The following is a 12,752-nucleotide window of genomic DNA, read 5'->3' on the forward strand; positions in this document are numbered from 1 at the left end:
AAATGATTTAATCGTGTGGCTCTTCTACACATTTCAAATGTTACGGTAACAGAAGGGCTTTTTGGGCCAGGGTGCATGACGTGATGGACCCGGTCAGGGTTATGGTTAGCCAGTCAGCTGCACGGTAGGGGGCCTTAAGAGACAGGACTGTAGTATTGCGCAAGATCACACAAAGCACAAAAACAGAGTGAGGATATGCCTAAGAATTCGTTACATCATACGATTTCATGGACAGTTAGTAATGCAATGATTTTGCATGTATGAGGTCCCGGTTCAATCCAGTGCATCTGAATTGTGTTTTACTGCTGACCATCACCGTGCAGGACTCTGGGCTGTCTCAAAAACAAAAAAAACAAACAGCTGGAACTCCTTGCTTGCCTGCAGCGATGGTGGTATAGTGGTGAGCATAGCTGCCTTCCAAGCAGTGACCGGTTCGATTCCCGGCCATCGCAGGTCGTTCTTCTTGTGCAACGTTTCACTCTGTCCAGCGATGTCACTCTGAAGACTCTCGGGAGCTGCCTTTTAACCGGTGCAGATGCTGGTCATGAGAAGGTCGTGGGTTCGAGCCCCGGTCGTCACGGCCTTTCTGTGAGGAGTTTGCATGTTCTGTACCATTCAAAGTGTCTCCCTATCGCCATTGGGAGCAGTATGGCGTTCACTATCTTCGACATGGGCCTGTTTCCATTCCACGGCCATGTAGTGAATATCTGACCATTTCATAAGATGATGTCATCCACAGTTCAGTCCTTGGCTTCCTGATGTTCTGTAAGAACGTCTTGGAAAAAGTCGATGCTCTCAGGCGGCGTCCCCATCACTCTTGAGCTCTTTCGTCCCACACAAGTCATGCAGCACTGATAAAGTTAAAATGATTTAATCGTGTGGCTCTTCTACACATTTCAATGTTACGGTAACAGAAGGGCTTTTGGGCCAGGGTGCATGACGTGATGGACCCGGTCAGGGTTATGGTTAGCCAGTCAGCTGCACGGTAGGGGGCCTTAAAGAGACAGGACTGTAGTATTGCGCAAGTATCACACAAAGCACAAAAACAGAGTGAGGATATGCCTAAAAATTCGTTACATACATACGATTTCATGGACAGTTAGTAATGCAATGATTTTGCATATATGAGGTCCCGGTTCAATCCAGTGCATCTGAATTGTGTTTTACTGCTGACCATCACCGTGCAGGACTCTGGGCTGTCTCAAAAACCACAAAAAAAAAACAGCTGGAACTCCTTGCTTGCCTGCAGCGATGGTGGTATAGTGGTGAGCATAGCTGCCTTCCAAGCAGTGACCGGGTTCGATCCCGGCCATCGCAGGTCGTTTCTTCTTGTGCAACGTTTCACCTCTGTCCAGCGATGTCACTCTGAAGACTCTCGGGAGCTGCCTTTTAACCGGTGCAGATGCTGGTCATGAGAAGGTCGTGGGTTCGAGCCCCGGTCGTCACGGCCTTTCTGTGAGGAGTTTGCATGTTCTGTACCATTCAAAGTGTCTCCCTATCGCCATTGGGAGCAGTATGGCGTTCACTATCTTCGACATGGGCCTGTTTCCATTCCACGGCCATGTAGTGAATATCTGACCATTTCATAAGATGATGTCATCCACAGTTCAGTCCTTGGCTTCCTGATGTTCTGTAAGAACATCTTGGAAAAAATCGATGCTCTCAGGTGGCGTTCCCCATCACTCTTGAGCTCTTTCGTCCCACACAAGTCATAAAGTTAAAATGATTTAATCGTGTGGCTCTTCTACACATTTCAAATGTTACGGTAACAGAAGGGCTTTTTGGGCCAGGGTGCATGACGTGATGGACCCGGTCAGGGTTATGGTTAGCCAGTCAGCTGCACGGTAGGGGGCCTTAAAGAGACAGGACTGTAGTATTGCGCAAGTATCACACAAAGCACAAAAACAGAGTGAGGATATGCCTAAAGAATTTGTTACATACATACGATTTCATGGACAGTTAGTAATGCAATGATTTTGCATGTATTTCCGTTTCCATTCCACGGCCATGTAGTGAATATCTGACCAAACAATTCATTTCATAGGATGATGTCATACACAGTTCAGTCCTTGGCTTCTGGGTGTTCTGTAAGAACGTCTTGGAAAAATCGTGCACTCAGGTGGCGTTTCCCATCACTCTTGAGCTCTTTCGTCCCACACAAGTCATGCAGCACTGATAAAGTTAAAATGATTTAATCGTGTGGCTCTTCTAGACATTTCAAATGTTACGGTAACAAATAGATCGAATTCTAACAGTGAAACAAGTCATGTCACCTGGCTTGTGACTCTGAAATACAAATTATCCACAGTTTCACAGCCCTTTCTTTCACAGTGTAGGGCTTTTTGGGCCAGGGTGCATGACGTGATGGACCCAGTTAGGGTTAGGGTTAGCCAATCAGCTGCAGAGTAGGGGGCCTTAAAGAGACAGGACAGGACAAAAACAGACTGAGGATACGCCTAAAGAATTCGTTACATACATAGGATTTCATGGACAGTTAGTAATGCAATGATTTTGCATGTATGAGGTCCCGGTTCAATCCAGTGCATCTGAATTGTGTTTTACTGCTGACCATCACCGTGCAGGACTCTGGGCTGTCTCAAAAAACCACAAAAAAACAAACAGCTGGAACTCCTTGCTTGCCTGCAGCGATGGTGGTATAGTGGTGAGCATAGCTGCCTTCCAAGCAGTTGACCCGGGTTCGATTCCCGGCCATTGCAGGGTTTCTTCTTGTGCAACGTTTCACCCTCTGTCCAGCGATGTCACTCTGAAGACTCTCGGGAGCTGCCTTTTAACCGGTGCAGATGCTGGTCATGAGAAGGTCGTGGGTTCGAGCCCCGGTCGTCACGGCCTTTCTGTGAGGAGTTTGCATGTTCTCGCCGTGTCTGCGTGGGTTCTCTCCGGGTGCTCCGGCTTCCTCCCACCTCCAAAGACATGCGGACTAGGTTAGTTGCTGACTCTAAATTGTCCATAGGTTTGCGTGTGCTCTTTGTCTATGTGTGGCCCTGCGATGGACAGGCGACCTGTCCAGGGGTACCCCGCCTTTCGCCCCATGTCAGCTGGGATTGGCTCCAGCCCCCGCAACCCTGTACGCAGCATAAGCGGTTGACGATGGATGGATGGAGATGCCGGTCAACAACCGTCTTTATGGTGATTCATTGCTGATCTAGTTGCTCGGCTGTGCATGAAGACAACTTAGGTTACAGCATAGATGAATAAAGAGAACTGGATATAACTATGAAAGTTGCTCAGGGGCGCATGAAGCCAAAAAAGTTAGACTTTGCTTGTTGAAGATTAGGCGGTCAGAAATAGATGCTTTGCGCTGTCTCCTGCCTTTTTGGCCGTGGGGATGTAGCTCAGTGGTAGAGCGCATGCTTTGCATGTATGAGGCCCCGGGTTCAATCCCCGGCATCTCCAGCAGCATTTATGGAAAACTATCTCCACTTGGATAGTGCCTTTCTCACCATTCAAAGTGCTTTGCACTGCATCGCGTCTCCCTAACGCCATTGGGAGCAGTATGGCGTTCACTATCTTCGACATGGGTCCGTTCCACGGCCATGTAGTGAATATCTGACCATTTCATAAGATGATGTCATCCACAGTTCAGTCCTTGGCTTCCTGATGTTCTGTAAGAACGTCTTGGAAAAAATCGATGCTCTCAGGCGGCGTTCCCCATCACTCTTGAGCTCTTTCGTCCCAACAAGTCATGCAGCACTGATAAAGTTAAAATGATTTAATCGTGTGGCTCTTCTACACATTTCAAATGTTACGGTAACAGAAGGGCTTTTTGGGCCAGGGTGCATGACGTGATGGACCCGGTCAGGGTTATGGTTAGCCAGTCAGCTGCACGGTAGGGGGCCTTAAAGAGACAGGACTGTAGTATTGCGCAAGTATCACACAAAGCACAAAAACAGAGTGAGGATACGCCTAAAGAATTCGTTACATACATAGGATTTCATGGACAGTTAGTAATGCAATGATTTTGCATGTATGAGGTCCCGGTTCAATCCAGTGCATCTGAATTGTGTTTTACTGCTGACCATCACCGTGCAGGACTCTGGGCCGTCTCAAAAACCACAAAAAAACAAACAGCTGGAACTCCTTGCTTGCCTGCAGCGATGGTGGTATAGTGGTGAGCATAGCTGCCTTCCAAGCAGTTGACCCGGGTTCGATTCCCGGCCATCGCAGGTCGTTTCTTCTTGTGCAACGTTTCACCTCTGTCCAGCGATGTCACTCTGAAGACTCTCGGGAGCTGCCTTTTAACCTGTGCAGATGCTGGTCATGAGAAGGTCGTGGGTTCGAGCCCCGGTCGTCACGGCCTTTCTGTGAGGAGTTTGCATGTTCTCGCCGTGTCTGCGTGGGTTCTCTCGGGTGCTCCGGCTTCCTCCACCCTCCAAAGACATGCGGACTAGGTTAGTTGCTGACTCTAAATTGTCCATAGGTTTGCGTGTGCCTGCTTCTTTGTCTATGTGTGGTCCTGCGATGGACAGGCGACCTGTCCAGGGGTACCCCGCCTTTCGCCCCATGTCAGCTGGGATTGGCTCCAGCCCCCGCAACCCTGTACGCAGCATAAGCGGTTGACGATGGATGGATGGAGATGCCGGTCAACAACCGTCTTTATGGTGATTCATTGCTGATCTAGTTGCTCGGCTGTGCATGAAGACAACTTAGGTTACAGCATAGATGAATAAAGAGAATGGATATAACTATGAAAGTTGTCAGGGGCGCATGAAGCCAAAAAAGTTAGACTTTGCTTGTTGAAGATTAGGCGGTCAGAAATAGATGATTTGCGCTGTCTCCTGCCTTTTTGGCCGTGGGGATGTAGCTCAGTGGTAGAGCGCATGCTTTGCATGTATGAGGCCCCGGGTTCAATCCCCGGTATCTCCAGCAGCATTTATGGAAAACTATCTCCACTTGGATAGTGCCTTTCTCACCATTCAAAGTGCTTTGCACTGCATCGCGTCTCCCTAACGCCATTGGGAGCAGTATGGCGTTCACTATCTTCGACATGGGCCCGTTTCCATTCCACGGCCATGTAGTGAATATCTGACCATTTCATAAGATGATGTCATCCACAGTTCAGTCCTTGGCTTCTGGATGTTCTGTAAGAACGTCTTGGAAAAAATCATGCACTCAGGTGGCGTTTCCCATCACTCTTGAGCTCTTTCGTCCCACACAAGTCATGCAGCACTGATAAAGTTAAAATGATTTAATCGTGTGGCTCTTCTAGACATTTCAAATGTTACGGTAACAATAAATCGAATTCTAACAGTGAAACAAGTCATGTCACCTGGCTTGTGACTCTGAAATACAAATTATCCACAGTTTCACAGCCGTTTCTTTCACAGTGTAGGGCTTTTTGGGCCAGGGTGCATGACGTGATGGACCCAGTTAGGGTTAGGGTTAGCCAATCAACTGCAGAGTAGGGGGCCTTAAAGAGACAGGACAGGACAAAAACAGACTGAGGATACGCCTAAAGAATTCGTTACATACATAGGATTTCATGGACAGTTAGTAATGCAATTTTCCATGTATGAGGTCCCGGTTCAATCCAGTGCATCTGAATTGTGTTTTACTGCTGACCATCACCGTGCAGGACTCTGGGCTGTCTCAAAAACCACAAAAAAACAAACAGCTGGAACTCCTTGCTTGCCTGCAGCGATGGTGGTATAGTGGTGAGCATAGCTGCATTCCAAGCAGTTTTACCCGAGGTCGATTCCCGGCCATCGCAGGTTGTTACTTCTTGTGCAACGCTTCACCTCTGTCCAGCGATGTAGCACTGATAAAGTTAAAATGATTTAATCGTGTGGCTCTTCTACACATTTCAAATGTTACGGTAACAGAAGGGCTTTTTGGGCCAGGGTGCATGACGTGATGGACCCGGTCAGGGTTATGGTTAGCCAGTCAGCTGCACGGTAGGGGGCCTTAAAGAGACAGGACTGTAGTATTGCGCAAGTATCACACAAAGCACAAAAACAGAGTGAGGATATGCCTAAAGAATTCGTTACATACATACGATTTCATGGACAGTTAGTAATGCAATGATTTGCATGTATTTCCGTTTCCATTCCACGGCCATGTAGTGAATATCTGACCAAACAATTCATTTCATAGGATGATGTCATACACAGTTCAGTCCTTGGCTTCTGGGTGTTCTGTAAGAACGTCTTGGAAAAAATCATGCACTCAGGTGGCGTTTCCCATCACTCTTGAGCTCTTTCGTCCCACACAAGTCATGCAGCACTGATAAAGTTAAAATGATTTAATCGTGTGGCTCTTCTAGACATTTCAAATGTTACGGTAACAAATAGATCGAATTCTAACAGTGAAACAAGTCATGTCACCTGGCTTGTGACTCTGAAATACAAATTATCCACAGTTTCACACCTTTCTTTCACAGTGTAGGGCTTTTTGGGCCAGGGTGCATGACGTGATGGACCCAGTTAGGGTTAGGGTTAGCCAATCAGCTGCAGAGTAGGGGGCCTTAAAGAGACAGGACAGGACAAAAAACAGACTGAGGATACGCCTAAAGAATTCGTTACATACATAGGATTTCATGGACAGTTAGTAATGCAATGATTTTGCATGTATGAGGTCCCGGTTCAATCCAGTGCATCTGAATTGTGTTTTACTGCTGACCATCACCGTGCAGGACTCTGGGCTGTCTCAAAAACCACAAAAAAACAAACAGCTGGAACTCCTTGCTTGCCTGCAGCGATGGTGGTATAGTGGTGAGCATAGCTGCTTCCAAGCAGTTTTACCCGAGTTCGATTCCCGGCCATCGCAGGTTGTTACTTCTTGTGCAACGCTTCACCTCTGTCCAGCGATGTAGCACTGATAAAGTTAAAATGATTTAATCGTGTGGCTCTTCTACACATTTCAAATGTTACGGTAACAGAAGGGCTTTTGGGCCAGGGTGCATGACGTGATGGACCCGGTCAGGGTTATGGTTAGCCAGTCAGCTGCACGGTAGGGGGCCTTAAAGAGACAGGACTGTAGTATTGCGCAAGTATCACACAAAGCACAAAAACAGAGTGAGGATATGCCTAAAGAATTCGTTACATACATACGATTTCATGGACAGTTAGTAATGCAATGATTTTGCATGTATTTCCGTTTCCATTCCACGGCCATGTAGTGAATATCTGACCAAACAATTCATTTCATAGGATGATGTCATACACAGTTCAGTCCTTGGCTTCTGGGTGTTCTGTAAGAACGTCTTGGAAAAAATCATGCACTCAGGTGGCGTTTCCCATCACTCTTGAGCTCTTTCGTCCCACACAAGTCATGCAGCACTGATAAAGTTAAAATGATTTAATCGTGTGGCTCTTCTAGACATTTCAAATGTTACGGTAACAAATAGATCGAATTCTAACAGTGAAACAAGTCATGTCACCTGGCTTGTGACTCTGAAATACAAATTATCCACAGTTTCACAGCCCTTTCTTTCACAGTGTAGGGCTTTTTGGGCCAGGGTGCATGACGTGATGGACCCAGTTAGGGTTAGGGTTAGCCAATCAGCTGCAGAGTAGGGGGCCTTAAAGAGACAGGACAGGACAAAAACAGACTGAGGATACGCCTAAAGAATTCGTTACATACATAGGATTTCATGGACAGTTAGTAATGCAATGATTTTGCATGTATGAGGTCCCGGTTCAATCCAGTGCATCTGAATTGTGTTTTACTGCTGACCATCACCGTGCAGGACTCTGGGCTGTCTCAAAAACCAAAAAAAACAAACAGCTGGAACTCCTTGCTTGCCTGCAGCGATGGTGGTATAGTGGTGAGCATAGCTGCCTTCCAAGCAGTTGACCGGGTTCGATTCCCGGCCATCGCAGGTCGTTCTTCTTGTGCAACGTTTCACCTCTGTCCAGCGATGTCACTCTGAAGACTCTCGGGAGCTGCCTTTTAACCGGTGCAGATGCTGGTCATGAGAAGGTCGTGGGTTCGAGCCCCGGTCGTCACGGCCTTTCTGTGAGGAGTTTGCATGTTCTCGCCGTGTCTGCGTGGGTTCTCCCGGGTGCTCCGGCTTCCTCCCACCCTCCAAAGACATGCGGACTAGGTTAGTTGCTGACTCTAAATTGTCCATAGGTTTGCGTGTGCCTGCTTCTTTGTCTATGTGTGGCCCTGCGATGGACAGGCGACCTGTCCAGGGGGTACCCCGCCTTTCGCCCCATGTCAGCTGGGATTGGCTCCAGCCCCCGCAACCCTGTACGCAGCATAAGCGGTTGACGATGGATGGATGGAGATGCCGGTCAACAACCGTCTTTATGGTGATTCATTGCTGATCTAGTTGCTCGGCTGTGCATGAAGACAACTTAGGTTACAGCATAGATGAATAAAGAGAACTGGATATAACTATGAAAGTTGCTCAGGGGCGCATGAAGCCAAAAAAGTTAGACTTTGCTTGTTGAAGATTAGGCGGTCAGAAATAGATGCTTTGCGCTGTCTCCTGCCTTTTTGGCCGTGGGGATGTAGCTCAGTGGTAGAGCGCATGCTTTGCATGTATGAGGCCCCGGGTTCAATCCCCGGCATCTCCAGCAGCATTTATGGAAAACTATCTCCACTTGGATAGTGCCTTTCTCACCATTCAAAGTGCTTTGCACTGCATCGCGTCTCCCTAACGCCATTGGGAGCAGTATGGCGTTCACTATCTTCGACATGGGCCCGTTTCCATTCCACGGCCATGTAGTGAATATCTGACCATTTCATAAGATGATGTCATCCACAGTTCAGTCCTTGGCTTCCTGATGTTCTGTAAGAACGTCTTGGAAAAAATCGATGCTCTCAGGCGGCGTTCCCCATCACTCTTGAGCTCTTTCGTCCCACACAAGTCATGCAGCACTGATAAAGTTAAAATGATTTAATCGTGTGGCTCTTCTACACATTTCAAATGTTACGGTAACAGAAGGGCTTTTTGGGCCAGGGTGCATGACGTGATGGACCCGGTCAGGGTTATGGTTAGCCAGTCAGCTGCACGGTAGGGGGCCTTAAAGAGACAGGACTGTAGTATTGCGCAAGTATCACACAAAGCACAAAAACAGAGTGAGGATATGCCTAAAGAATTCGTTACATACATACGATTTCATGGACAGTTAGTAATGCAATGATTTTGCATGTATTTCCGTTTCCATTCCACGGCCATGTAGTGAATATCTGACCAAACAATTCATTTCATAGGATGATGTCATACACAGTTCAGTCCTTGGCTTCTGGTGTTCTGTAAGAACGTCTTGGAAAAAATCATGCACTCAGGTGGCGTTTCCCATCACTCTTGAGCTCTTTCGTCCCACACAAGTCATGCAGCACTGATAAAGTTAAAATGATTTAATGTGCTCTTCTAGACATTTCAAATGTTACGGTAACAAATAGATCGAATTCTAACAGTGAAACAAGTCATGTCACCTGGCTTGTGACTCTGAAATACAAATTATCCACAGTTTCACAGCCTTTCTTTCACAGTGTAGGGCTTTTTGGGCCAGGGTGCATGACGTGATGGACCCAGTTAGGGTTAGGGTTAGCCAATCAGCTGCAGAGTAGGGGGCCTTAAAGAGACAGGACAGGACAAAAACAGACTGAGGATACGCCTAAAGAATTCGTTACATACATAGGATTTCATGGACAGTTAGTAATGCAATGATTTTGCATGTATGAGGTCCCGGTTCAATCCAGTGCATCTGAATTGTTTTACTGCTGACCATCACCGTGCAGGACTCTGGGCTGTCTCAAAAACCACAAAAAAACAAACAGCTGGAACTCCTTGCTTGCCTGCAGCGATGGTGGTATAGTGGTGAGCATAGCTGCCTTCCAAGCAGTTGACCGGGTTCGATTCCCGGCCATCGCAGGTCGTTTCTTCTTGTGCAACGTTCACCTCTGTCCAGCGATGTCACTCTGAAGACTCTCGGGAGCTGCCTTTTAACCGGTGCAGATGCTGGTCATGAGAAGGTCGTGGGTTCGAGCCCGGTCGTCACGGCCTTTCTGTGAGGAGTTTGCATGTTCTCGCCGTGTCTGCGTGGGTTCTCTCGGGTGCTCCGGCTTCCTCCCACCCTCCAAAGACATGCGGACTAGGTTAGTTGCTGACTCTAAATTGTCCATAGGTTTGCGTGTGTGCTTCTTTGTCTATGTGTGGCCCTGCGATGGACAGGCGACCTGTCCAGGGGGTACCCCGCCTTTCGCCCCATGTCAGCTGGGATTGGCTCCAGCCCCCGCAACCCTGTACGCAGCATAAGCGGTTGACGATGGATGGATGGAGATGCCGGTCAACAACCGTCTTTATGGTGATTCATTGCTGATCTAGTTGCTCGGCTGTGCATGAAGACAACTTAGGTTACAGCATAGATGAATAAAGAGAACTGGATATAACTATGAAAGTTGCTCAGGGGCGCATGAAGCCAAAAAAGTTAGACTTTGCTTGTTGAAGATTAGGCGGTCAGAAATAGATGCTTTGCGCTGTCTCCTCCTTTTTGGCCGTGGGGATGTAGCTCAGTGGTAGAGCGCATGCTTTGCATGTATGAGGCCCCGGGTTCAATCCCCGGCATCTCCAGCAGCATTATGGAAAACTATCTCCACTTGGATAGTGCCTTTCTCACCATTCAAAGTGTGCTCCCTATCGCCATTGGGAGCAGTATGGCGTTCACTATCTTCGACATGGGCCCGTTTCCATTCCACGGCCATGTAGTGAATATCTGACCATTTCATAAGATGATGTCATCCACAGTTCAGTCCTTGGCTTCCTGATGTTCTGTAAGAACGTCTTGGAAAAAATCGATGCTCTCAGGCGGCGTTCCCCATCACTCTTGAGCTCTTTCGTCCCACACAAGTCATGCAGCACTGATAAAGTTAAAATGATTTAATCGTGTGGCTCTTCTACACATTTCAAATGTTACGGTAACAGAAGGGCTTTTTGGGCCAGGGTGCATGACGTGATGGACCCGGTCAGGGTTATGGTTAGCCAGTCAGCTGCACGGTAGGGGGCCTTAAAGAGACAGGACTGTAGTATTGCGCAAGTATCACACAAAGCACAAAAACAGAGTGAGGATATGCCTAAAGAATTCGTTACATACATACGATTTCATGGACAGTTAGTAATGCAATGATTTTGCATGTATTTCCGTTTCCATTCCACGGCCATGTAGTGAATATCTGACCAAACAATTCATTTCATAGGATGATGTCATACACAGTTCAGTCCTTGGCTTCTGGTGTTCTGTAAGAACGTCTTGGAAAAAATCATGCACTCAGGTGGCGTTTCCCATCACTCTTGAGCTCTTTCGTCCCACACAAGTCATGCAGCACTGATAAAGTTAAAATGATTTAATCGTGTGGCTCTTCTAGACATTTCAAATGTTACGGTAACAAATAAATCGAATTCTAACAGTGAAACAAGTCATGTCACCTGGCTTGTGACTCTGAAATACAAATTATCCACAGTTTCACAGCCGTTTCTTTCACAGTGTAGGGCTTTTTGGGCCAGGGTGCATGACGTGATGGACCCAGTTAGGGTTAGGGTTAGCCAATCAGCTGCAGAGTAGGGGGCCTTAAAGAGACAGGACAGGACAAAAACAGACTGAGGATACGCCTAAAGAATTCGTTACATACATAGGATTTCATGGACAGTTAGTAATGCAATGATTTTGCATGTATGAGGTCCCGGTTCAATCCAGTGCATCTGAATTGTGTTTTACTGCTGACCATCACCGTGCAGGACTCTGGGCTGTCTCAAAAACCACAAAAAAACAAACAGCTGGAACTCCTTGCTTGCCTGCAGCGATGGTGGTATAGTGGTGAGCATAGCTGCATTCCAAGCAGTTTTACCCGAGGTCGATTCCCGGCCATCGCAGGTTGTTACTTCTTGTGCAACGCTTCACCTCTGTCCAGCGATGTAGCACTGATAAAGTTAAAATGATTTAATCGTGTGGCTCTTCTACACATTTCAAATGTTACGGTAACAGAAGGGCTTTTTGGGCCAGGGTGCATGACGTGATGGACCCGGTCAGGGTTATGGTTAGCCAGTCAGCTGCACGGTAGGGGGCCTTAAAGAGACAGGACTGTAGTATTGCGCAAGTATCACACAAAGCACAAAAACAGAGTGAGGATATGCCTAAAGAATTCGTTACATACATACGATTTCATGGACAGTTAGTAATGCAATGATTTGCATGTATTTCCGTTTCCATTCCACGGCCATGTAGTGAATATCTGACCAAAACAATTCATTTCATAGGATGATGTCATACACAGTTCAGTCCTTGGCTTCTGGGTGTTCTGTAAGAACGTCTTGGAAAAAATCATGCACTCAGGTGGCGTTTCCCATCACTCTTGAGCTCTTTCGTCCCACACAAGTCATGCAGCACTGATAAAGTTAAAATGATTTAATCGTGTGGCTCTTCTAGACATTTCAAAGTTACGGTAACAAATAGATCGAATTCTAACAGTGAAACAAGTCATGTCACCTGGCTTGTGACTCTGAAATACAAATTATCCACAGTTTCACAGCCGTTTCTTTCACAGTGTAGGGCTTTTTGGGCCAGGGTGCATGACGTGATGGACCCAGTTAGGGTTAGGGTTAGCCAATCAGCTGCAGAGTAGGGGGCCTTAAAGAGACAGGACAGGACAAAAACAGACTGAGGATACGCCTAAAGAATTCGTTACATACATAGGATTTCATGGACAGTTAGTAATGCAATGATTTTGCATGTATGAGGTCCCGGTTCAATCCAGTGCATCTGAATTGGTTTTACTGCTGACCATCA

General features: G+C 47.1%; 8 non-coding genes across 8 annotated transcripts; all 8 read left to right on the forward strand.

Annotated features, from left to right (window-relative positions):
* Positions 1-2,645: 2,645 nt before the first annotated feature.
* On the forward strand, positions 2,646-2,717 carry trnag-ucc. The gene has a single exon. It is a non-coding gene; the product is annotated as a tRNA-Gly (tRNA).
* Positions 2,718-3,342: 625 nt separating this feature from the next.
* On the forward strand, positions 3,343-3,414 carry trnaa-ugc. Its single transcript has one exon. It is a non-coding gene; the product is annotated as a tRNA-Ala (tRNA).
* Positions 3,415-4,112: 698 nt separating this feature from the next.
* trnag-ucc lies at positions 4,113-4,184 on the forward strand. The gene has a single exon. It is a non-coding gene; the product is annotated as a tRNA-Gly (tRNA).
* Positions 4,185-4,812: 628 nt separating this feature from the next.
* On the forward strand, positions 4,813-4,884 carry trnaa-ugc. Its single transcript has one exon. It is a non-coding gene; the product is annotated as a tRNA-Ala (tRNA).
* Positions 4,885-7,766: 2,882 nt separating this feature from the next.
* On the forward strand, positions 7,767-7,837 carry trnag-ucc. The gene has a single exon. It is a non-coding gene; the product is annotated as a tRNA-Gly (tRNA).
* Positions 7,838-8,468: 631 nt separating this feature from the next.
* trnaa-ugc lies at positions 8,469-8,540 on the forward strand. The gene has a single exon. It is a non-coding gene; the product is annotated as a tRNA-Ala (tRNA).
* A 1,233-nt stretch (positions 8,541-9,773) lies between these two features.
* Positions 9,774-9,844, forward strand: trnag-ucc. The gene has a single exon. It is a non-coding gene; the product is annotated as a tRNA-Gly (tRNA).
* A 627-nt stretch (positions 9,845-10,471) lies between these two features.
* trnaa-ugc lies at positions 10,472-10,543 on the forward strand. The gene has a single exon. It is a non-coding gene; the product is annotated as a tRNA-Ala (tRNA).
* The last annotated feature ends 2,209 nt before the right edge of the window (positions 10,544-12,752 follow it).

Source organism: Micropterus salmoides, unplaced genomic scaffold, assembly GCF_014851395.1.
Source record: "Micropterus salmoides isolate LMB-PRFRI ecotype aquatic unplaced genomic scaffold, ASM1485139v1 Ms_hic_scaffold_1, whole genome shotgun sequence".
Classification (NCBI taxonomy): Eukaryota; Metazoa; Chordata; class Actinopteri; order Centrarchiformes; family Centrarchidae; genus Micropterus; species Micropterus salmoides.